General features: G+C 48.2%; 1 protein-coding gene across 1 annotated transcript in view; it reads left to right on the top strand.

Moving 5' to 3' along the window:
- SYNJ2 (synaptojanin 2) overlaps nt 1-25,233 on the top strand; it is a 1,190,168-nt gene that overhangs the window by 728,813 nt on the left and 436,122 nt on the right. The window lies entirely within an intron of this gene.

The following is a 25,233-nucleotide window of genomic DNA, read 5'->3' on the forward strand; positions in this document are numbered from 1 at the left end:
AATACGATCCTAGTAATCGTGGACCTATTCTCCAAGATGGCGCATTTTATTCCACTCAAAGGCTTACCAACAGCAGCAACTCTGGCCCGAGAATTTCTCGAAAACATCGTCCGACTGCACGGTTTTCCTTCAGTTCTAATTTCGGATCGAGGTAGTCAATTTATTTCTCATTTTTGGCGAAGTTGCTGTCGGTCGGCTCAAATTGATGTGAGACTTTCGACCAGCCACCACCCTCAAACCGACGGACAAACCGAGAGGACCAATCAAACTCTGGAACAGTATTTGCGCTGCATGCTACAACAAACTGAAAAAACTTGGAAAGATATCCTTTGGATAGCCGAATATGCCTACAATAACTCTGTCCACTCGGGAACTGGGAAGACCCCGTTTTTTCTTTTATACGGTAGTCACCCTCGAACCTCGGAGTTGGATCCACTCCAAGATCTTGGAACACCAGCAGTAGACCACCTGCATTCTACAATCACCCAAGCCTTTAAGGAAGCCGTTTCTCACCTTCAAAGGGCTAAAGAACAATACAAGAAAGGAGCAGACCAACATCGGAAGGAAGCCCCCCAATATCAAGTAGGAGATCAAGTCTGGTTATCCACCAAATATCTACCTCTAAAAGGACCACGCACATTCAACCCAAGATACCTTGGTCCGTATTCCATCACTACCATAGTAAATCCAGTAGCGGTCAAGTTGGACTTGCCCCCTCACATGAAGATACATCCGGTCTTCCACGTCTCTCTATTAAAACCCGTGCAACCTCAAACCCGACTAACTACATCTCCAAAACCTATTCTAGTTGATGGAGAACTCGAGTTTGAAGTCAAAAGCATCCTGGATTCCAAGATCTCCAAATCTAAACTATTTTACCTGATTGACTGGAAAGGCTACGGTCCCCAAGAAAGATCCTGGGAACCTGCAGAATATGTCCACGCGCCTCGTCTAATCAAAAGATTTCATCGAACATTTCCTAACAAGCCCAAACCCCCAGAGAAGCCCGGTTTGGGAGGGGCCTTGAGGGGGGGGTGCTGTCATGATCTCTGCTTCCAAAAGATCAGGACTTGCCCGACTCCCTTGGAAGCAGACCCATAACCCCGGTTCCGAGTGCCAGCCAGTCCCAATTGGGACCTTTTGAACCCTGTCCTGGCGCCAGTGGCACCAGGCTCATAAAGATGCCCAGTCCCAGCGCTGGAAGCGAAGGGCTCATAATGCTTGGGTGGACTTACCTGCAGCAGACCATGCTGCTTACTTACCTGCCAGTTGAACCCCTGATCCTCTTCTGTTTGGGACTACTTTTCCTGTTGGGTGGGGCAGGAGCCACTCCCTAGGTTCAGAACACTGGAACTCTTCTGGAAAGCAGGAACTCTTTTCTTAGGCGTGGCTGTGGAAGGAGACACCTAAGCACTACAGGAGGCTATTAAACCACACCCGATGGATGAATCTTGCTTTGCGTTATTCTGCATTCTCTGCAGCAGAACGCTCATCGTGTCTTCTGCTTCTGATCCTGGGCCTAAGGGAACAAAGGCTTGCCATCCTGGAATCCAGTCTTCAGCAGCACCTGTAAAGACAAAGAAAGAACAGGTTAGCACTACGGTCTTCAGTGGCAGCTCATCTCTTACCTGGTCCATCGGCTGTCACCAACGCCTCGCGCTGCATTCCGGCATCTGAAAGACAAAGGCTTACCTACTCTTCGCATGCTCTGGAGGTCTTCGCACTGCATTCCGGCATCTGAAAGACAAAAGCTTACCAGCTCTTCGCACGCTCCGGAGGCCTTCGGCGCTGCATCCCGCATCTGAAAGACAAAAGAAGGTGCGTTTAAAGACATTGGGCAACTTTATTACTCACGTGCCATTACTCCTTCCCACGCCGAATCCAGTGGGTATTCCAGCACCCTTCAGCTTCTCTAAAGCTCCGAACTTGTACCTGCAAGATAAAAGGGACAGTTAGTGCGCATCGTGAAGCAGGCTACAAGCGCTTACTTACGTGCTTCCAGGCGCTTCTATTCCTCACGCGGGTTCGATCCTCAACTCTCATCAGCCCGCCATCCGCCATCGCCGGAACCCTGCAAAACAAGAGATATCATTACAAAAGACTTTTAAGACATTTGAAGTGCCCAGAACTTACCGTTCGTGCAGTTAACGACGGACAGCAGTCCTCTGAGGTCAAGAGGCCTGCACCCTTATCCAGTGAAGAAACTGGTTACGGCACCCTGCCCCGAGGCAGATGGAGAGCTCGGCGTTCACTTACCTAAGGTGAGGGTGTTAACCTTTGGGGTTCTACAGGAGAAGGGAAGAGGAGAGAGGCACCCAATAACCCCAGTTCATTAATCCCATATTTTCTATCTGCAGACATCTTACTCTTCGAGTCAGACATACAGTGCACAGAAGTCCAGCCCAAAGAGCCAACCGTGTGTTACACATCACCTTTGAAGATACGGCATTCACCCAGTCAAGACCGGCGCCTCTGCGGGAATCAGGTGAGCGTTACAAGACCAAGTTGTGAACATTGTGGAAAGGAGGTACTGAGCCCGGACGAGGGGGATCCATGGTCTGAACCTGAACAAGGGAGACAAAGTTGTGAACATTGTGGAAAAGAGGATCTGACCCTGGATGAGGGGGACCTGTGGTCCGAGCCTGAAGGAGGGAGACCAGTCTTGAACTTGTGAAAGTGAGAACCCTGACAAAGGAAAGGAACCTTTGTGTTTTGTTTGTTATATCAGGCCCTCTGCAATAAGAGACTTTCATTGCGAGAGGGACTTTAGTGGATGGGCCTGATGCCTATGTGGTGAACTGTTACCTCGTGGACAAGAAGCCAGAATGTGTGTGAATCCCGCATTTGCCGCCTTGTCCAATGCAGAAAACGTAGGGAAGGGAAGCCAACTGCTTAACTATCCTGGCATATCATTTCTTGAACACTTTTCTTTTGCATACATTGTTATCCCACACCATTTTGTATTTACAAGCAAGGATTGCCAATGGGTTTATTGGCACAGGCTCTTTTGATTTGACAGACTCCACTAGGACTGTTATTATTTTTTGATGGTTGTAGCTTGGTCCCATCTTTAGATTTAGGTTTAGATAGGCATTCTACCAACCCATTGAAGTTCAATAAACACCCTTGAACTGTGATGACTTGTGGCTTTCTTCACTGTTTGATACCACGCCTTCCTTACAGCACTCTTCGCCTTCTTGTTATGCCGCTTTGTTTGGGACGTGGGGCAAGGAGGCCTCACCTGTACAATGTTTGACATCTTCGAGATGAAACCAGGATCCCTTCCCTACCAATTTAACGGCTGTAGGAATACCATTGTTAATTACATAAGGACTGTAAGGAAGGCATGGTATCAATACTAGACAGAAACAGAATGGATACAAGTTTAGAAAACCTTTATTTGCTATTTTGGTAGGGTTGGTAAAATTCCTAACTGGCTCTAACTCTAGAATGGGAGTAAATATTAAATGAATAACAAACAGTCCAAGCCAGTCTGGTCAAAGTAAAAAGGCCTGTACTAAGAAAACCTAACCTTTCCCTCCTCAAAATGACAAATGTGTTAAGGGAATACAAAGGGAAAATTGTGTCTCAAAAGAAATGTCAGATTGGCTTTAAATAACAACTCCCTTCCCCAAATTCAGCACCAAGGGGTCTAGAGAGTTTCCTAAAAAGTATAGGTAGAGGGCACAGTTCATTGAGTCTTGCACACGTTGCCTTACTGGTACAGTTTAACAGTTCAGGATTGGGCTTCAAGCTTCTGGTAGTTCAATCACTTCCTTTGACTTCGTCCGCCTTTTCATAAATATACAGTTCCACTTTTGACCTTTACTGTACAGGCTTCTCTCTGCCGGGCTCGAGCCTGTCTTTCACCTTTTTCTTAACCACACAGTTCTGCACAGGCTTCCCTCTGCCAGGCTCAAGCCCGTCTTTCTCTTCATGAGGGTTCCCTTCCCCATCTTTTGTCTCAGGTGTCTTTTCACTGTCAAAGACTTTCGAAATTGCAAGGATCTTGCAAAGACCTCTTCATGACCACTTAACCTCTCTTTCAATAGTTCTAGAATCCACAATCTTCCTCCTCAACACCAATGCCTCTTGGTACTTGTAGTTTCTTATTCTGTTTGAGTTGCCTTCTTGGCCTTCTCCAAAATTAATATGTAACACCAATACTTCTTGGCATTTGTAATTTCTTATTTTCTTTAGTGTGCCTTCTTGGCCTCTTTCAAAGTTTGAATATTTTGCCCTCTGGGCATGAGTTTACATACTGTGTTTTTTATTCTTTCAACTTTCTTTCTGTATCGGAATTACTTTCTGGTCTTTGATTTCCAATCAACTCAGAACATTTCACAGAGCTATTCAAAAGTGTGATTTCGCCTTGCAGGACCACTCTGTCACTTTGTATCCATTCCTTTTACAATTCAGCAATTGTCCGTGCAACCTTCAACTTTTGAATTAGTTATTTTTGCTTTTAACACTAGCCAGACTTTTGTTGCCTTCGATAACTCACTGGTTGTGTTAATCAGCATTTTTTCATCAATGCTGTTCATGCAACAATTTAGGCCATTTCCAACACCCCTCTGCTCCTCCCCAACTGTCATTCACATCGATTGAACAGGTGTGTTAGCAAGTGGCAGTTGTACATAATTAAAAACATTTGCCTGACCTTATTACAGGGACAGAGCCATTGCAAGTCAGTAGAGGTAATCTGCCTGACCTTATTCCTCATCTTCCTTGTCTCTGTAGTGTTGCCAATGTAATGTGGGGAGGAGTTTTGGGAGCTGTAGTTTCCCATTAAATGAACAGGTATAGGGGTTGGATGGGTTGGGGGGAAAAGAGTGCTACCATGTTTCATCATAGTGTGTTCCTCCCCCACACCCCGAGGACCCCCTACCCAGGTGATCTTCCCTCACTTGTCCTGCCCCAGGGTCGAAAAGCGATGGCCATTCCCTCACCATCTAAGAACGATCCCTGCGTGCTATGTTGTGAAACACCCTCTGGTATTTCACAGGATCATTAAAATGAGGCCTATGCCATGCCCTTTTGACATTTTTCAGCAGAACAGTGTCCCCAGTGTACAAGGGATGGGGATTAAGATGTTCTTTTGTATCTGATGATGCCTCATCTTCCTCGTTCTTCAACCTCCCCTGCTGTGCTCGAAGCCGTTGGGAAATAAAAGAAACACTAGCCATCATTGCTGTAAGGTAGCCATGCATTTCAGCTCCTAGAATAACAGCAGCATTCTGGGCATTAGTCAATGCTGTAGTGGGAGGAGCATGTGGGATGCACATGCGGCATCCTGTTACCAACTCATGAGGAGTGAAATGGTAATCAGAGCCGGGCTGCTTCGTATTGCAAAAAGTGTTAAGTGTAGGCAATGGGGCCATCCCTTCTTCAGTTACATTTTTTGTTTGGGTATTCTTTCTTTGAAAAGGCCATCGAGACTTCACAAAACCCATTTAACTTGCGAGTGACAAGCACAGGAGAATGTATGCTTAATCCACAATAGTTGTGATCTGCTCAAAAATCTAATTTACGAAGTGCGGTCCATTGTCGGATTGGAGGACGTCGCACACACCCCATCGTGGAAACACCTCTCATATGAGGAATTTGGCAGCACAGGTAGTCGGGTGAGTGCATGGACCGTCTTTGATCCAGCGTGAGAAAGGGTGTATGACTACTAACATGTACCTGTAGCCATTACAGTTTTGAATCATATCGACATAATCAATGTGCAAATGTTGGAAGGGCCCTGTGGGCCAGGGTATGCTCCTCTCACTACTTGCAACGTATCCTGCTGTATATTGCTGGCAAATCATACAGGTAAAACCAAAGGCGGCAATATGCTCCGCCAACTTGGAAGTGAACCAAACTTCTGCAATCTGTGCTGGAAGACTCTCTTTACTTGCAAGGGTCGGGTGACCGAGTTGCTCTAATGCTGTCTGCAATAGTGTGTGGGGCATGACCAGTTAACTAGTGCTCTCCCTGCGCCTTGAGGCATTTTTGGGGGATATTGAACACCTTCTCCTCCCCCACAGCTCCTGCTCTTCTGGTGGGTCTATTCCCTGTAATTCTACTATCTATGTGATGGGCAGTGAGTTAAAGCGTTCCTTTAATATCATGTTGCATGATTGTATGCGTTTATTGGCTGGGGTGTCAAACTCTGTAAACTCAGGGAAATATGCTGCTTTTTTGGCCTCTGCGTCAGCGGCTTCATGAGAGTGGGAGGTTGGGTCCACCCCCCTAGAATGGGCTGCACACTTCACAATGGCAGTGGCCACTGAGAACTGTAGTGTGTCTGTCCAATAGGGGTGCGTGCTGCACCAGTGTGCCATCAGCACGTATGAAGCCACGCCTTTTCCACTGTGACAGTCCTGCATGTACTGTTGATGTCATGTAGGTGGAGTCGGCATACACTGTGATTTCCTCATGTGATTCAAGGGATACAATAAGCACTACTAACTCTAGTTGTGCTGTAAAATGTGAGGGTAATCTTGCGCTTGCCACTACCTCAAAAATCTCACTCCGTTTCACCCAGTATGTCTTTCCCCCCTGAAGCATGGTCAATTGTTGAAGACCCATCAATAAAGAGTACCCTCCGTACCTCCTCCAAGGGCATTTTCTCTCACGTGGGACATGTTGTCATAGTATTCAGTTTCTCCAGCATGGGGTCTGGCATGGATTCACATGCTCATGAATATTCCCCGTCATTGGGCTGGGAATCCTCGGTAAAGAAAAAATCAGTTTCAGTTTCGTTTCTGAACTGTCTTTCTCCTAATAACCAATCACTGGTCTCTGGGTCATACTGCCCCCAGCCAATAACTGCCCTCTACCCAAGCCCCTCCTCTGGAAGCCATCCTCAGATTTTTACTGCACGTTCAAGTGTTGGGAGTCCTCGTGCTATAGCTCTCAAGCTTTTACTGCATTTTGCGTTTTTTCGAAGAGTTTACTCTTATATTTTCCGTCAATCGAGCCTCAAGCTCCACCGACTTTGCTTCCGATTAACGGGGACCCCTTTTCGGAATTTTCTACACCCCTCAAGGGCAAAAATTCGTCATGTTTCCACTTCTCTGAGGATTCCGGAAGATTTTGAGACCTACCTCGTGGACATGGCCCAGGACAAGGGAAGCATGACACCTACTGGATCCAAGCTGTTCAGGAGCTGCCCTGGCTCGGACTTCAGAACGTCTTCAAGGAGGTTGAGCACTCTTGGTGCCACTACTGCCTTCACGAAGACAAAATGCATGTGGAGAAGGACTTTGCGTTTTTGCAAGAATATGTCCGAACGGACAATGAAGGATCGTCGGATTCGACTCCCCAACTGGCTGGAGGGGAAGAGCCCAGCAGCAGGTGAGAAGAAGAAATCTGAGCGGTCTTCTAAGACCTGTGAGTGTGCTCCAGCGATGGGGGCCCAACAAAAGACTAAGCACCGCAAGTCTGCGGGCACCGGGAGCGCCGATCGGTCGAGCTCCTCGGCTGCCAGGCAGGGCGCACTATCACCGATGCCATCAACCACGAGCCAACGCTCTGGCTCGGTGAAGAGGAAATCGGAGAACCCGGGTAAGCTTCAGGAGAAGACCCGGTCGATCCCGAGGGGGAACGAGGCGGTGACCCTCCCCCCAAGGTGAAGGCCTCATGCATGCCCAAGGTCGTGAAGGCCCTGATTCCCCATCTAAGGCCTCGATCGAGGGAGTCGTAGCGGCCCTGGCGAAACCTACGGAGGCTTCCCCATTGGAGGCGACTTCAGGGGCTAGAGTTTCCCTGCCACCCAGGAGGGAATCGTCTTTTCTGTCTATCGAGAAGACCCCTGTGAAACACCAGCAGGGAAAAGAGAGGGGGGGGCACGGTAGCCATAACGGACTCAGATACCACCTCTGAGGATGAGTTGGCGAGCGTCCAAAGGATCCTGGACAAGAGGTTCGAGGAATCCAGGGCCCACGGAAAGGATCCCGACGAGGCTGACAAGGAGAGCGACGGGGTAGCCGACGAGGAAGATAGGGCCGTGGAGGACCCCGCACCAAAGCCGTCAGTCCCTCTGCAGCCGGTACCCGCACCACAGGACAATTCAGGAGCCATCTTGATGGCTATACAGACCCTGTGCGCGGAGATGAGGATGAGGGGGCCCTTACCGCCCACCGAGGACCCAGCAGAGCCTGGTCCATCGAGGAGCCTGCCTAACAAGCGGAGGCAAGTCCATCCTCCCCTCCCCCCACCCCCTTCAGCCTTCACCCCATCCCCTCCTCCGAGGGACGAGACAGGAACGGAGACAGCGACGACGGGGACAGACGACGACGGTGGCGACGACTGAATGGACCTCCCCTCGCCACCTCCTCGGGCCTCCCCACCCGACAAAATTGGCTCCTTCCACGCCATGATCGCCAGGGCATCTGACCTCTTCCAGCTCAGCCCCGATGAACAGAAGAAGGAAGGTTTCCTATACCAACGACGGGAGGCCAAGAGGAAGACTGTCCTCTCAATCCCATTGCTGGACGACATCTGGGACGAGGGGCTAGCGCTCCTGAAGAACCCGGCTCCTGCCAGGAGAGACCGGTATGAGAAGAAATACCGGGTCCCGGACTTTGCCTCTGTGTCTCAGAGCACAGCTGTCCTCGGATGCGGTGGTTTCCGCGGCAGCCAAGAAGAAGGCGGCGGGGCGATGGCGTCTACGTCAACATCCCCACCAGACGGCGAGGGGAAGAAGTTGGATGCCATGGGACGATGAGTCATTTCGTCAGTGGCAACGACAATTAAAGCATCCAACGCCCTTGCGATAGTCGCACGCTACGACAGGGAGCTATGGTTCAAGATCGCTCCTTTGCTGGACTTCCTTCCGTACGACAAGAGGGCAGAGACCCTGCAAATCCTACAGGAAGGCGAGGTGGCGTCGGACCACGCCATCACAGTGGCCGCGGACATCGGCAACACCGGTTTTCGTTGGATGGGCAACAGAGTTTGCCTTCGCCAGCACGGTTGGTTGAAGGCCACCTATTTCCGCTAAGACGTGCAGACCAAGGTTCTGGACATGCCTTTCGACGGGAACAACCTGTTCGGCAAGACTGTGGATGAGTCTCTACAAGCCATCAAGGCGGACACCGAGATGGCTTGGGCCCTGGGTGTCCTTCAATGACGACGGCTGTCCTTTTGGAACGCCAGAGGCAAGCAAGGTGCCTCCAAAGGATTCAGCGGCGGCTCCTCATCGTACCATCAAGCAGGCCGCTCCTCGTCGCAGGAGGCCTACAGAGGACGCGGCAAGGCAGGAGGATCTCGTCGGGCAACTTCGAAGACAGGATCTCACTGAACAAGACTTTCCACCAAGCGATCAGGTGGTGGGGCACCCGCATGCATCTGGCGGCGGATATGGACTTCCAGACCCCGGTACATCGGGAAACAGTGACGATGGACGCCTCCCTGGAGGGATGGGGAGCGCACACCGGAGATCTCCACGCAAGAGGCCTTTGGCTCCCGGAGGAGAGGTCACTACACATTAATGTCCTGGAGCTCCGAGCCGTATTCTGGGCCCTCAGGTCATTCCTTCCGTCCCTCAAGGGCAAGGTGGTAAGGGTCTTCACCGACAACACCACCACGATGTTCTACATCCGGAAGCAAGGGGGCACCAGATCCCCAGCCCTATCCAAGGAAGCTCAGGACCTGTGGAACTGGGCCGTCGCCCAGGGGATGTTTCTGATACCCTTCCATCTGGCAGGAATAAAGAACACCATCGCCGACTAACTCAGCAGGGAGTTGCGCTCGTGCCACGAGTGGGAGCTGCGGCAGGATCAAGTGGATCTCCTATTCCGACGATGGGGCAATCCCCACATCGACCTATTCGCAGCGGCGACAAGCACCAAATGCCAGAGGTTCGCCAGCAGGTTTCCCCAGCCGGGGAGTATGGGTGATGCCTTCTCATTTCCCTGGGACGGCCTGTTCCTGTATGCGTTCCCCCGTTGCCGTTGCTGCTGCGACTCATCAATCAACTCAGACGGTCCCGGTACAGGAAGATCCTCGTCGCACTGGCGTAGCCGAGGCAGATTTGGTTCCCGGACTTTCTGGACATGTCAGCGTCCCCCTCAGTCAAACTGCCGACAGACGCGGATCTTTTTGCCAGAGAAGGTGAGCCATCCTCCACCACGACCCGGGGTCGCCGAACCTGCAGGCCTGGCTCCTGCAGCACTAGAGTTCGGAGGATATGATATCCCGGCGGACTGCAAGGAGGTGCCTGCAAAGGCCAGGGTGTCCTCGACTCTCAAGTGCTATAGACACAAATGGAAGAGGTTCTCTGTCTGGTGCCGTGCACAGAAGATTAACCCTCTGCGAATTACGGCCCCTCAGGTGCTGCCGTACTTACTATCGTTGGCCAAGGTGGGGCTGGCACATGCTCCCATCAAAATCCATCTGGCGGCTATCTCCCGCTACACCAGAACTATGGGGCGGTCATCCCTGTGGTCCCATCACCTGGTGAAGGAGTTCATGAAGGGACTGTTCCAATCATACCTGCTGGTGAGGGCTCCGGCCCTGGCATGGGAGCTCAACGTGGTACTGTCCAGGCTCATGGGGCCGCCATTCGAGCCTCTGCATTCAGCACCGCTGAAGTTCCTGTCGTGGAAGACAGCATTTCTTGTGACCATCACCTCCGCACGACGAGTGGGAGAGATCCAGGCCCTCTCCTGTAAACCTCCATACCTGACATTACACGAGATGAGGGTGGTGCCGAGGACGCACCCCTCTTTCATGCCCAAGGTGCCGTCAGACTTTCACCTCAACGAGCCCTTGGTGCTACCTGTTTTCTTCCCGTCGCCTTCGTCGCCGGCTGAGAGGACTTTGCACTCGCTGGATGTGGCGAGAGCACTGAAGTTCTAAGTGGATCGCACGAAGAGTCTTCGGAAGGCATCACAGCTGTTTGTGAACTTTGGACCTGTGAACCAAGGGAAGGCCCTCTCGAAGGCTTCCATTTCCAGATGGCTCTCCGGCTGCATCATGCACTGTCACAGGTTGGCAAACCGACCGTTACCTGGCCGTCCGAGAGCCCATTCAACCAGAGCGATGGCTGCTACCACGGTGTTCTTGTCTGGTGTGCCCCTGCTCGACATCTGCAGGGCTGCTACGTGGAGGTCGACGCACACCTTCACGAGATTTTACTGCATCGACCGGGATTCCAGGGAGGAGTCCAGAGTTGGCAAGGCAGTGCTGCGCAACCTGTTCACCTGAAGGTGAGCCTGGTGAGGAGGTAAGAGATGCTTAATGTTGAGTTGTACTAATGCTTAATGTTGAGCCTTGCCACCTCCCGTGGTTGTGCATGTGTGTGTACTGCTATGTATTCTTGTATTCATGAGCATGTGAATCCATGCCAGACCCCATGCTGGAGAAGGAACAAGTTACTTACCTGTAACTATTGTTCTCCAGCATGGGTCTGGCATGGATTCACATGCGAACCCTCCCGCCTACCCCTCTGCGGCTCTTCTCTTGGTATTACTGCCACTTTACGTGCTACCAAATCTGAAGATGGCTGCCAGAGGAGGGGCTTAGGTAGAGGGCAGTCATTGCCTTGGGGCAGTATGACCCAGAGACCAGTGATTGGTTACTAGTAGAAAGACAGTTCAGAAACGAAACTGAAACTGATTTTTTCTTTACCAGGATTCCCAGCCTGACGACGGGGAATATTCATGAGCATGTGAATCCATGCCAGACCCATGCTGGAGAACAACAGTTACAGGTAGGTAACTTGTTCCATATTTGGCGCAGTTGTGTACATAGTCTCCTTCCTCAACTGGTTCTGCTATGAATGTTGCTGGATTCACTACTCTGCACCTCACTACCTTAACTGTTGAGTTTCAAAGGATTACTTCATAACCAGACACACTTTACTTCGTCAATGTGCTCTTGGGTTTCTCAAGGATGGCAAAAAGGGCATGCTCCGCATGTAGTGTTGTTTCGCAGCCCATAGTGATATTTGCTGACTTCTCTAGTGAGTGCAAAAGTAGCTGCAGCCAACGCTTGCTCACAAGGGTAATGACCCTTTATCAGTGGATCTAAAAGCCCACTGTAGTAGGCTAAAGTTTTATGTCCCAGGGTAGTCTTCTGTGTGAGTACTGCTGTCATCACCACCCCATTGGAGTGTGAGAATAAGTAATATTCTGCATTGTAGTCAGGGATCCCTAAGACTGGTTCTGTGCATATTGCTCTTTCCAGTTTGTCAAAGGCTTCTGCCCTCTCATTTGTCGAGGCAATCTCGCTGTTGTTTCTCTGAGCCTCTTTAAGCCCTGGTAGGAGGGGCCTAACGTATGTCCTGTAATGAAATACCCATGCCCTGCAGTAATTGCACAAGCCCAAAAACTGTAGTATCTCCCTTACTGCCTTTTGCTGTGGTGTTTTGATAATCACTTTTGCTTTTTCTGGGGTTACCTCGCTCCGGTCTTGACATAGAATTGATTGTGGAGGGAGTATTATGTTTCATCTTCCTTTAATCTACTCATCACAGCAGATTTAAATCTTAATATTTCTTTTCAACTTTTTTAAAACACTAAAACATAAGCAAAAAGTCCATTACACTACAACTCTCATGAAAACATGGGCTTCTGGTAGTCGATCAGTCCAACTTCTTCCTGTGGGCTCCACCAGTCACTTCCTGCCCAGGTTATTTCCTCTTCTTTCTCTACTCATCACAAGATAAGTACCTATTTTCTGTTAGCTTCGACTTATAGGAGCCTTTTACTCATCTGTACAGTGATTTATTTCAATATGGGTGTGTTTACACATGTTAAGTAGACTCGCAGCATATTTAATTATCAAGCTGCCCAGCATGCGAGAGAGTGTTCAATTCGAGCAGAGGCAGCGTAATACGCAGTTCGTTTTGATTACAGGTCAGAGCGCAGCCAGACACGTAGGCACGGAGCTCACTTCAGGGTCCCCTACTGTGCTCTGTTAATACACAATGAATCAGGCGTTTGATTCTCCTGTAGCATGGAACAGTCCGGGAAGCAAGCATCCACTTCATCCCGACAGTGCACTTGCTGACAGAATCATTGTGTCCTGTGCGAGTCTTCCACATGCTCCTGCAGGCATACTGCATCACAGAGGATCTCGCCACAGTGCACGGGAGTCGGTGCACATGGACCCCTGAGAAACACACGATTATGGACTGTCTGGATATTAATGGTTAACTAGGAAACATGCACACGCCATCCCTACACAGCGGGACCTTCCAGCCGGAGTCTCATTGACTATTACAGCCCCAAAAGCAAGAGTGAGGGCTTTGAGCACGATGTCCCAGTTACGGGAGGCAGTGCTGAGCTATGTACAGGGAGCAACACACAGCTTCCTGATAAATAAGCTGGATCAATAAAAAAGAATACCTGAGATGGTGCTTTGATATCACCAGGTTGCATCCTTACCCCACCTCGGAGGACTTACCATTTAGCCTGCACCGTCTGGGCGATAAGGCACAGAGTGTATTGTAGAAGTAACTCACAGCGTGGAGTCAGAGGAAGGGAGTGAGGGGAGCCAAGACCAGGAATTTATGGAGGAAGACACAGATCTCACTCCCAGTTTCAAGAGAGTTTTAGGAGATTCCCTGGTCAACACAGTGGCCCAAGAAGTGTAGCCACTGCAGAAGAGACTACAATCACTAGAGTGCCTAATTGGGGATGGCTTGAAGAAGAGCCCTAAAACTAACGTTTGCATGTCCTCTAGCCTGCCTCAGGGAGAAGAAGCTGGTCAGGGGGAGGGGAAAAGACCCGTACGAGAAAAACCTCTAAGACTCCCCCGGGTCCAGTGAAAGAGGGAAAAAAAGAGCCTCCTGACGCTGTTGACGCATTTGAGAAGCTTTCATGATTCGGTTGACAGTGCTAAGCCCCTTTTGGGGAAGGGTCCCCAGGGTTGCAAAACACAGGGGCTGATGATTATGATTACAATGACTCTTCACCGTAGTCCAAACTATCAGATTCTAAAGCTTCACAAAAGTTGAAGATTGGGAAGCAAAACGCGAAAGAGAAGCAAGTGCTCAAAGATGAACTGACGGGTATGTTCGACCCTGAGGCCATTGTGCATCCCAGATCCAATGACTGGCTGCCATCACCGATACTAGCCTCTGTGAGACAGACATGGTAGCAAGCGAGATGACACAGACAACAGATATACATTTCTAAACAACGCTTTATTAATGATCAGGATGGTGTAACGCCTAACTAACCTTTTTCTAAGGTGGAATTTCCCCTGCCTAAAGAAATGTTAGGAAGGTCTGTGTCTGTGTCAAAACCTTAAATCTGTCTGTGTCAAAACGTATGCTTGTGCACACAAGTACAAAGAAATCTAGTGGGGAAATGTTCCCGACCAAATATTAGTGTTCAAGTTCAATATAGTTCCAATGTAACTTTGTTTCAAGGAGGTTTGATCATGTTATAAAGTTACCTTTGTAGGTTCACTGGCATCACAGTCCACACCGAAAGTGGGCTTGGGTTTCCCTTCCCCAAGTTCAAATGTAATCAATTCATACAACACTGTGATCTTGGGACTCTCTTCCCCAAGATAAAAACTCTCCAGTTCTTTGCTTCTCAGTGTTTCTTTCTCCATGATTTATACTGAACTGTTAACTTGCTGTTCACAAGTTCATAAGAGAATACCTGGTCTGTTTGATCAGTCCTTTAGTTGGCTTCACCAAGAACACACAATTCTTTACTGCTTTTCCAATATGTAGTGGTTTCTGGTCTAGGCGCAGTTATCTGACCCCACAGTCCACCCATTACAGGTCACGCAACCAGCAACCACATGCCTGGTCTATGATTTGACTGTTGATGTTGGTAATGTCATTGTTAGAAAACTTCCTTGCCTAGGCACAGTTGTCAGACCACACGGTCCACCTATCACAGGTCACGCAACCATACATTTCCCCAAAGCCATTGTTCAGTAATATTCAAGACAACTTTTAACTTTCACATTTTCCTTAAAGTGCTTTTCTGGTAGTGGGTTACTTGATATACTTGATTGTCCCAGAATCCTTGTGGGCTTAAGGAGCACCTTTCATGCAGCACAGTATTCATTAAATGCAGTTTTCACTTGTGTGTGATTATGCAGCACCTTTCATGCAGTTCAGTATTCAATAAATGTAGTTTTCACGTCTTCTGTGGACCGTTAACAATTCCAAGGTCCCTTGAAGCGCTCTGACATTTCTAGTGTCTCTTGACACTTACCAGGTCTCTGTAGCTCTGTTCAGCGGCTTCTCTTCGAGCAGGAAAACCAACTTGGTAGTGTCAGTTTGCTGGGTACTCCATTTAACACACGCCAGCCTTCGTTCTTGATCATAGCAGTACCTGCTGTACGCCTTTGCTCACAGGAGCTGCCAGTCCTGCACAGTCACCTCAGCAAGACTCAGGATCTTCATCAGTGTGTCGGCATCTCAGCTTCTCGCTCCTCAGCATGGTTATTCTTCAGTTCTCTTTTTCTTCTGCGACTGCTCCTCTCATGTGCTTCTTGATTCCACCTTTTATACTCTCCTATATTATGAAGAAACGGCAGGTGAAATGAGGTATCCTTAATTGCCTGACACTCCTTGAGTCTGTTAGTGTGACATGTCTGTTCTTCATTGCCACATGCCTTCAGACCACTCTTCTTCATCTCAGCACCAGAGTGGTGTTTATCATAGGAGATCTGAACTACTTCAGGTTGCCTGAAAACTCCCAGAAAAGGCCTCAGAACCCTAGGACACACTACTGGGAATCTCACTAGCAGGACGCTTTCTTCCCAGCGCGAGGATACAGCGTACGGGGTGCAGGGATCAAGGATACAATCTGCATCAAGAAGCCCAAGCAGGTGAGAGGCATAGTCTGTTATCCTCCCGTGGGAGGGAGGACACTTATGTACTTGGTAAATTGGCAAAAGCTTTCCAGCGATGGCATGGCTGGCTGCTGCCTACAGTGGCAGGATTCAAGCTGGAGTTTATGGCGGAGCCCGTTCAGGGGGCCAAGCCCTGCCAGCTAGTACAGGGGCAAGAACAGAGTGTGGTGCTAGAAAGAGGGCTGCAACAACTGGCCAGCAAGGGGCGATAGAGCACAGCAACAGGGCGACAGCTGCATTTATCAGATCCATGCTCCTGATGCACAGGAAAGAAAATGTGAGGCCAGTTATCAACCTAAAGGAACTCAACGGCTGGCTGGTTTACAGGCACTTCAAGATGGAAGGGGTGCCCTTCTTCTATGGAGAGGGGATTAGTTAGTGAGGTTGAATCTGAAGGACGTGCATCTGACGATCCCTGTATCCATGGAGCACTGCAGGTACTTGAGTTTCCTATGGGGTGAACAAGTGTGGCAGTTCTAGGGTCTCACATTGAGCCTCGCTTCAGCAGCCAGGGCATTCACAAAGATCATGAGACCATGAGGGAGAGAGGCATATGCATGATGATGTACCTAGATGATATTCTCATATTAGCAGACAGCAAGCAGACTCTGTTGGCACAGACGCAGTGGGCGGCACAGATCATTGCATCACTGGGCTTCCTAATCAATCCAGGGAAGTCACCGTTGGTGCCCAGGCAACGCATGGAATTTCTGGTTTTCATCATGGACCCCGCAAGGGTTATTATGGAACTTTCAACTCTCATGATTAGAACGATAAAGGAGGAGCTATGGTCAGCCCTAGTAAAGACAGTAATATCTTTGCGGACGCTAGCAAGGATCATGGGGCTTTTAGCAGCCTCCATTCAAGCTATTTTCCCAGGCTCGTTGCATTACAGGGCGCTGCAGAGGTTAAAGATCTGACAGCTTCAAAAAGGCCTAGGGTACTATCAGCTAATTCCTCTGGATCAGGAGGGACGGTCAGAGTTGGAATGGTGGCTCCAGAACATGGGGGCCTGGAATGGGGAAGTGATTTTCGGGGATGTCCCGGATCTCGTTATAGAGTCCGAGGCAAGCAGGGCCAGCTGGAGTGTAAGGTGCGGCCAGCTGGAGACATGCGGCAAGTGGCCTCAGGAAGAATTGTCCCTTCAAATCAAATGCCTGGAAGTGCCAGCAGGTTTGTTTGCGATAAAAGCTTTTGCAAAGGAAAGAGTGGAATGTTGTATCCTTTCGAGTACCAATTTCGGTTGGGTGATATTGTATGTAAATATGTGCTGTGTAAAGCACTTTGGATAAAGGTGCTATATAAATAACACATCATTATCCTCCTTAGGACGGACATCTCTGTGGTACGGTACATCAATCACCTAGGAGGGACCAGGTCGAGAATGCTGGTAGAACTGACAAAGGATTTCTGGCATTACTGCCTCGACCGGAAGATCTCAGTCACAGTGGAGAACCTACCCTGGGTTCAGAACGTAGTATCGGATTGGAACTCCTGCTAGTTACACGATTCCAGCGACTGGATGCTACACAGGGACACGTTTGCTCAGATTATGGCCCTTTAGGGTCCCCTAGACACTGATCTGTTCGCGTCCAGATTTAACAGTTAGCCAGGTTCTTCAGCTGGCGGCTGGATAAGGAAGCGCATGGAGCAGACGCTTTTCTTCAATCATGGTTGGGCGCAGTACATTATTCTTTTCCCCCGCTTCATTATGTTGGGCAGAACTTTAACAAAGATCCGGCACTGAAATGAAAGTCACAAGCGTGGTTTCCATCTTTGATGGAACTTTCCACGTTTATCCTGCGAGTGATCCCTCCCAGGCAAGGTCTTCTAACAGATCCATTAGGGAACTGTCATCCTCTGATGAGGACAGGGCAACTACTTCTGCTGGCATGCAGAGTGTCGGGGGCAGATAGAGCCTGTCCAGCATTTCGGAGTCCGCTGCTGAGTTTATCAAGCAATCTTGGCCCGCTTCTACCTGCAAAAACTAGGATACAGCTTGTCAGAAATGGTACCTATTGTATGGACAGCGCAGTACTCATCCAGTCTCGGCCCCTTAAGTACAGATGCAACATTTTAGTCATCTCTGGTGAAAGGAGGAAAAGCATTCCGGACTGTAGCGGTTTGCAGATCTGCTATTTCAGTGGGGCATGAGCAGATAGAGGGAGCCCTAGTAGGTGGCCACCCTGTAGTGGTTAGACTGTTACAGAGAGTACAGTTGTGTGCACCTCCCATGCCAAAATACGCTCAACTGTTGGATGTCAATGCAGTTTTGCAGCTCTTCGTAAGTTGGCCACGGAACAGAGATCTTTCAGATCAGCAGTTATCAGGGAAGCCAGCTGTTCTGCAATGCCTAGTATCCTGCAGGAGAGTGTCAGATGTTAAGGCACTAGAAGTGGATGGGAAGACTTTCGCTCCGGACGGAGTGTACTTTTCCATCACTAAGCAGACAAAGTGTCATTCAATGACTATCTCGTATCCCTATTTTCAAGAACAGACGAAGTTATGCATGGCTGACTGCATCAAGGAATATGAGGCTAGGACAAGAGAGATGAGGCCGCATGGCGTGTATCAACTGCTCATAATGCGCAGAAAACCATTTAAAGTGGTAGCGGCAGCGACTGTTGCCAGATGGGTGCGGGAAGTCATGACCCTAGCAGGCATAGGTGTGACTTGCTTTGGAGCGCACTAGCGAAGAGGCACCATGGCATCAAAGGCTTTTAGTATCAATGCTACTTTTTGGACATTTTACCATAAACCGATAGAGAATAGTACTACAAGTGTCATATTGTGATAAGATTTGACAGCTGTTTGTACTTTGTAACTCGACACCTACCCTAATAAGCTCTCTTGTTTTAACAGGAGAGGACCAGAATGCGGGCTGAGCACCAGGGAGCAGCAAGTCTGAGGTCTAGTTGCGTTTACCTGCAAGATAAGAGACCTGTTGAGCGGTTTAGCCCAGTTCAGTTACTGCAGTTTGCTAGCATGATTGTGTCAGTTGAAGGTTTATCAGATGTCAGTTGGAGGGCATCAAAAGAAGAGGAAAGGACATGGGCAGGAAGTGACTGGTGGAGCCTAGGGGAGGAAGTTGGACTGATGGACTACCAGAAGCCCAAGTTATCATGGGAGTTTTAGTGCAATGGATATTTTTCTTATATTTTATTGTTTGAAAACAAAAGTTGAAAATAAATATTAAGATGTAAATCTGCTGTGATGAGTAGATTAAAGGAAGTTGAAGCAGAATACTCGTCTTTGTATCTTTAATAGAAACAAGAGTCCCTGCGCTACAGCAGGGTTAATCTTTACTGCCAAATGTATATAACCTCTTTCTGGCATTACTGTAATGTTGCTATGTCCACCTTGTATCCCTTTCTGCAAAGATTGTCAACAGTTGTATTGAGTCCCTTCTGCACTGTGCCTCTGTCTCACTGCACACCAAGATATCCACATAACTGAATTACTGTGCTTTCCACGTGTATGGTTCCCAAATCCATACTCTGTTAAAAATAGAGGGGACTCACATTACCCCTGAGGTTATCTCGTATGTTTCCACTTCTGGTTTCTGTATGAAAACAAAGTCAAATCTTGTGATTCTTCATGAAGGGGTATTGAGAAAAATGTTTTATTTAGGTCCATTACTGTGAAATGTATGGCTTTTGTTGGTATGTTACATAATATGGTTGCTGGGTTGGGAACTAATGGAAATTCTGCCTCAACATTGTTGTTTAGGGGGCGCAAATCCTGAATACATCTTCATGACGCCCCCCCATTGCCTTCTTCACTCGGTACACAGCCATGTTACATGGGGACTCTGATGGTACTAAGATTCCCTGTTGTACTAGCGCTGAAATTGTTTCAAAAGTGTCTGCCTGCTTCTCTGGACATGGGATATTGTTTCACACTGGGTAAAATTGCTCCTGGCTTCAATTTGATCTAGACTGCCCCTATTCCTTTTAGTAGACCAACGTCGTAAGGACGGTTGGTCCACAAGACAATTGCCACTTGTGCCGTTGTTTACAGAAATTATGGTGTCTTTTTCACTAGTGCCATTCTCTTTGGCACTTCCTTGTGCTCAATTCTCATCCAATAAGTAATGCTTATAGAAAAAAAACACTTATCTGTCTGATTAGTCGTCTCTTAACTACTTTGTCTGTCAGGTCAGTCAGTTTCCTTCATCCAGGGTGATCACTGCCCGCCATGCTTTCCCCTTGTCAACTTAATATGAATGTTTCTAGTTCTAATGCAAACCTGTGTCCCTCTTATTTCTGGTCTGAATAAAAGATTTGTGGGTAACCTCAATGTTTTGCCTTGTATCCCAGGAAGCTGTCCGAGTATAAGGCTCACTCCATACTTAAACATCTAGGCATCTAGGGACACCTGCCTCTTTACTGTCTGACCAAAGAATGCTAGAATAAATTCTCGTAGTGGTCCCAGGAGTGGGACACACTATCCCCTGTTCAGTAAATAAAATGGTCATGTTGAGCTTGCTCATCGTATCCCTTCCCAATATGTTCGCTGGGCTCTGGCAGGAATATAATAGTGATATGGTAAGGTTGTGTTCCCCAACTCTAAGGGGCAATTTGTCATTAAGTGGAACCAGATTCTGCTGCGTCAGTACTTGGGGTGGCGCTTGCGATTGGTGCATCTGCATGTGCGTTTGCCATGGTTGCGTCTGCATGTGTGCCTGCTTTGGTGGTGTCAGTAGGTGTGCTTGCTGTGATTGTGCTGGTGCCTGAGGAGCGTGTTGCATTCGTGGTGCATGTGTCTGATACTGTGTGTGATCTTGGGCATAATAGTCAGGTTGCTCTGTTGTATATACAGCTGGCTATGTCATCTCCCCCTTGGGTCTTGCCAATTTGGTTGCATCCCTCCCCTGCTTCTACACACTTGGGGATATATGGCCAATCTTTCTGCATGGCCAACATTGTGGTGGGTGCCCCGTGGGTCAGGGCTGGCCCCTTTAAATCCTCCTCCTCCTGCGATGCTTGAAATCCACCCCCTCTCCCTCTGGACACAGTCCCTCTCTCCTGGGGCCAATCATTAAACTCTCCCTTTCCTGCAAAACCTCCTCCTTCCATTTGCCGGCTGTGCTGTGAATCCTGCAGTACCAGTCCCACTCCGCTCGTCAGCACCGCCCCTTCCATCGTGTATTTCGACAATTTTGTCCGAGCTAATTTTGCTTTGTCCTGCTTTTTTGTTTCTTTCTAGTATTCTCCTGCATTAACCTAGAATAGTGTACTTTAGTCATCTGGATTTCTGGCCACGAACTTGCTTCCATCCCCACTAACGAATAAACACACTGTCTTGTCCCACGGTTGATGAGTCTTGAGACCCCCGCGCTCTTGTATGTCTTGAGTATATGCAATAGGGTCTTCGTCATCACTCATTTTGTATGTCTTTTAAAAAAAATCATTTTATTGTTCTTTGGATGAACATAAAAAAACATTACAAACAAAAACCAACAGAGCAATAGCAGGACAATATGCTAATTGGAAAAACACAGGTGATGGCAGCAGTTACGGAAAGTCGATAATACAGAAAGTGGAGACATCCAAGGCGTAAAACGTCGGCATCATAACCTTATGCAAACCACAGGGCGCAGTAAATCGGAAACAGTAGACCTATTTTCATAGCATTCTCAAATTGCATATGCAACAATTTGTTTCTAAAGGAGATTTGTCGTCGGAGCATGGCAGCATAGCCTCAATAATGCATTCTAAGCTTGTAGGTTTGTCATAGGTTCAATCATGCCACACTTCAAGGCTCTATACCCTTCCACTGTTTCCGCATTCGACCACGCTATCCTGCGTTTGGCAGTATCACAGGCCAAATCCATAGCTTTAACCATGCATTTAGTTTTTTCTTTGAAGGGAGACCAAGCAGGAATTCCATAGAGGTCCATAAATAGCGGTGCACACTTGCCTTTTCCATCACACGATGGATCTGGTGCCAGAAGACACGTACTTTAGGACATAGCCAAAACATATGTTCGAAATTCGCTGGTTCATCACCCAATATCCCACTGTTTGTCTTCAAACACACATCCCAATTCCACCTCCGAAACATTCTTAATTCGCTTCACTCGGGTGCTTGTACCTGTGAGTAGGCTTTAGTACAAGCGTATCACCGTTTTCCACCCATCTTCTACACCATATAGTGTGGATAATATATTTTCACTGTTGGGTCAGGCCACATGGGCCACTGTGTCGTAGCGAAATTAGTATTGCTCATATACCCTAAGAAGTGTCCCATATTTATTCTGTATTACTCAACCACCTCGGTAAAATCTGTAAATACGCTGTATTTAACACATTTTGCATGTCATAATCACACATGTCTGGTATGTCGGAATACTGTACCCTTCGTGCTTGCCATACAGCTGTCCTGCAGTTCTTAAATGGTTCTCCGTGTTCCTGAAGTCATCCCAGGATATTCTGCTCACTTCCAAATGTCATCCGCTCTCTCCCCACTGATGTTGCCCACTGCTAGAGTCATCCCTGCTGTCAGTGTTTCTATCCCATGAATCCATTTTCCTGCCCCTGCGGTTAACAACGGCAATTTACATCTCAAATTTTCCTTGTACATTTGGGCCCATGATATATTGTGGACATCCTCCCCCTTTCTCTAATAGCGGGTACTGTGTTAACTCTGCATAGCCTTTGGGTGCGTCCAAACCTTTTCTAACTGTAAATGCTCCAGTTATTCTCTCCTTCTTTTCATCCCTGGTAACGCCCTCAACCTCCGGGCATATGGGGTAACTTTATCTAAGCTATGTGAGAAGACCTTTGGGTGCTTAGTGTATGTCATAAGCACTGGCCTTTCTCCTTCTGCCTCTTCCCCCTCTGACCATTCTGCCTCATGTTGTAAGGTTGTTCCCACAAACAAAGGCCTGTGTCTGGCACTGGAGGGCGCCTCCATGAAGCTGCCTCCCATATCTCTGAACTATTCCTCTGCAGCTGGGACCTTGGACTATTGACCACCAATATGCCTAGGTAAGCACACTGCTTTGCTTGCTGTGCACGAAGTCTCTTCTACTGACTTCTTACTAACTCCTACCTCTTTTGGCTTGTAGCATCACCTCTAAGGGTGTTCACTATCTACCTGCAAGGGCTACTCGCCTTGTTATGCTTCTCCACCTGTGAATTCCTCATGTGTACTGATTGAAGTTCTTGTTGGGAAATTCTAATTTCCTACTCACACCTATTCCTGCTCAGGTGGCCAGGGAAAGGTCATTGGTCTTGGATCCTGACCCGGGGGGTGGAAAAGCGAGGGAGGATCACCCGGGCGGAGGGTCCTTGGGGATTGGTAGTGGGGTACACACAGGCGAGAAGACCAACCTGTTGAAGACAAACCAAACCCTCCCCTGACTTTTATGGATTACTATAAAGCTGTTCCCTGTCATTTACCCACAAGTGACACTGGATAGTACTCGGACGAGGAATAGGCGACGAAGAGTAATTGACTCTATACCATTTCACCACTCTAGTACTGGGACAAAGAAGATGCCTGCAGATTGTTGCAAGAATCAGGCATGTCCCCTTAATCAAATTCAGGCAGACCCAATTGAGAGAGCACACCTGTGACGTTTTAATTGGTTACAGGTTATAAAATGGGAGACTGAGAACACAAAAATGAACAGGGAGACCTGTGGGGAAGAGACAGGTAGGGGAACCTTGTTATGAGCAGGCAGCCATGGTGGGACCGAAGGAGCCAGGACGTTGGCATATATGCCAGAGGACTGTGGGACCCAAAGCAAGTGGGCTGTGTAATTGCTGTGGGTTTGGTAGCCTCCATAATAGCGAGCAGGTAGCAGGAGCTGTGAGAAATCTAGGAGAAGAGAGGATGCTGCCCACGTCCGTGAAGAAGTATTCAGGTTGCCAGCGTGCTTAGGGAAACACCCAGCAGACGAGCTGGGCTCGTAGTGGTGGACTTGCCAACTCCAGAAGAGTAGAGGAAGCAGCGTGAGCCGCCAAGAGGAGATGCCTGAAGCCAGTGAGTGTTGGAGAGGGCACTCGAGCACTGGGGCGCTAGTATTGTACCGAAATTAAGTAACGGTCCGCAAAACTTAGTGAAACAAATGCATATTGAATGGCGAACTGAATGGAAACTTTTTATTAAGCAACATGAGTGTATATTGAATACTGAACTTATTGAACAACAAATTGAACGAAATCTTGAAACTAAACACATCAAAACATTGAATGGAATAAAGCCTTATAGGCAAAGCAAACGGAGAATCGGCCAAGTCCCCATGTGAAAGTAAACGACAGAAAAGGGGCACAAGTGTGAGAGAGCACCATAAAAAGTGGGGTATGAAAAAACTCCCGCAGCCCCCAAAGTGAACTTTTAGGGGTGAATGCAGTCCGCCAAGGTCAAAGAATGGCAAGAGGTGTGTGGCACATGAAGGCAGAGCCACAAGGCTGAAAAAGGATAGCCTGAGGACTCTAAAGGAACATGTAATGCCAAGAGGCCGATAAAGAGGAGCTAATTGAAGGGGATTTGGTGCACAGGAGCCAGTGCCAAAGAACCTGTGTGGGCTGAAGAGGCCGGGGATCCTGGTTGCGCAACCTCTGATGGGTGGACCGTGTAGTCTGTCAACTGGGCCTAGACCGTTTAGCTTTAGTTGTGACGTCAAGTATAGATTTTGGACACAGACAGACATTTAAGTTGAACTCTTTGAATCAGATTTTCCTTAGTTTTATTCAGGTAGGAAATCCCCCCACCGTTAGCATAGGGCAAGTTAGGCCTTCTACCATCCTGACATTGATTAAATAAAGTATTTTATTTTTAACTTTAAGTCTGTTGTATGTGTCTTGCTTCATGATGCCTTCACATTTGGTGCAGTATAAAATCATAAAATTAAATGTGTGGTTAATGAAAGTATTCTCTGTGCCCCTGCTTTGCCGTAACTAATTGTGGTGCTAGTGAAGGAGGTAGAAATGGTGTCCAAACTTGGAAAGTGTTTCAGGGATCCACTGCTGGAGGTGCTCAACACCCACCAGCATCTGGGGTAGTCACGGGGTCTCATGTGTGCACATGTGCCATTGAACATTACTTTTAACAGATGAATTTCTCAACTCACAACGCTTCTGCTTCTCCCCTTTTCCCTCTCATCTTGGAGGAATGGGCTTCCTTTTGTCCTCTAACTTGCCAAAAGAATGTTCTGCCCTTGTGAGCCTTCCTCCCAGAGAGCTTACATTATTCTGAAACATGGCCCTAGTTCTTTTACCACTTGTTGCATCTAGTGTATTGGAGGCTATGGGGCAGAACTTTTCACAGCCCATAATTTTCTAGCATGTGTTGATTTACATTTAGAAATATCACGCTGATGGAATTCACCTCTTAGAATCTTAATCCTTATGAATCCGAAAGATGGCTCATGTGAGCTGGGCTCTGATCTTTCAAAGGCAATCT

Source organism: Ambystoma mexicanum, chromosome 4q (genome assembly GCF_040938575.1).
Source record: "Ambystoma mexicanum isolate Mex_15411 chromosome 4q, UKY_AmexF1_1, whole genome shotgun sequence".
Taxonomy (NCBI): domain Eukaryota; kingdom Metazoa; phylum Chordata; class Amphibia; order Caudata; family Ambystomatidae; genus Ambystoma; species Ambystoma mexicanum.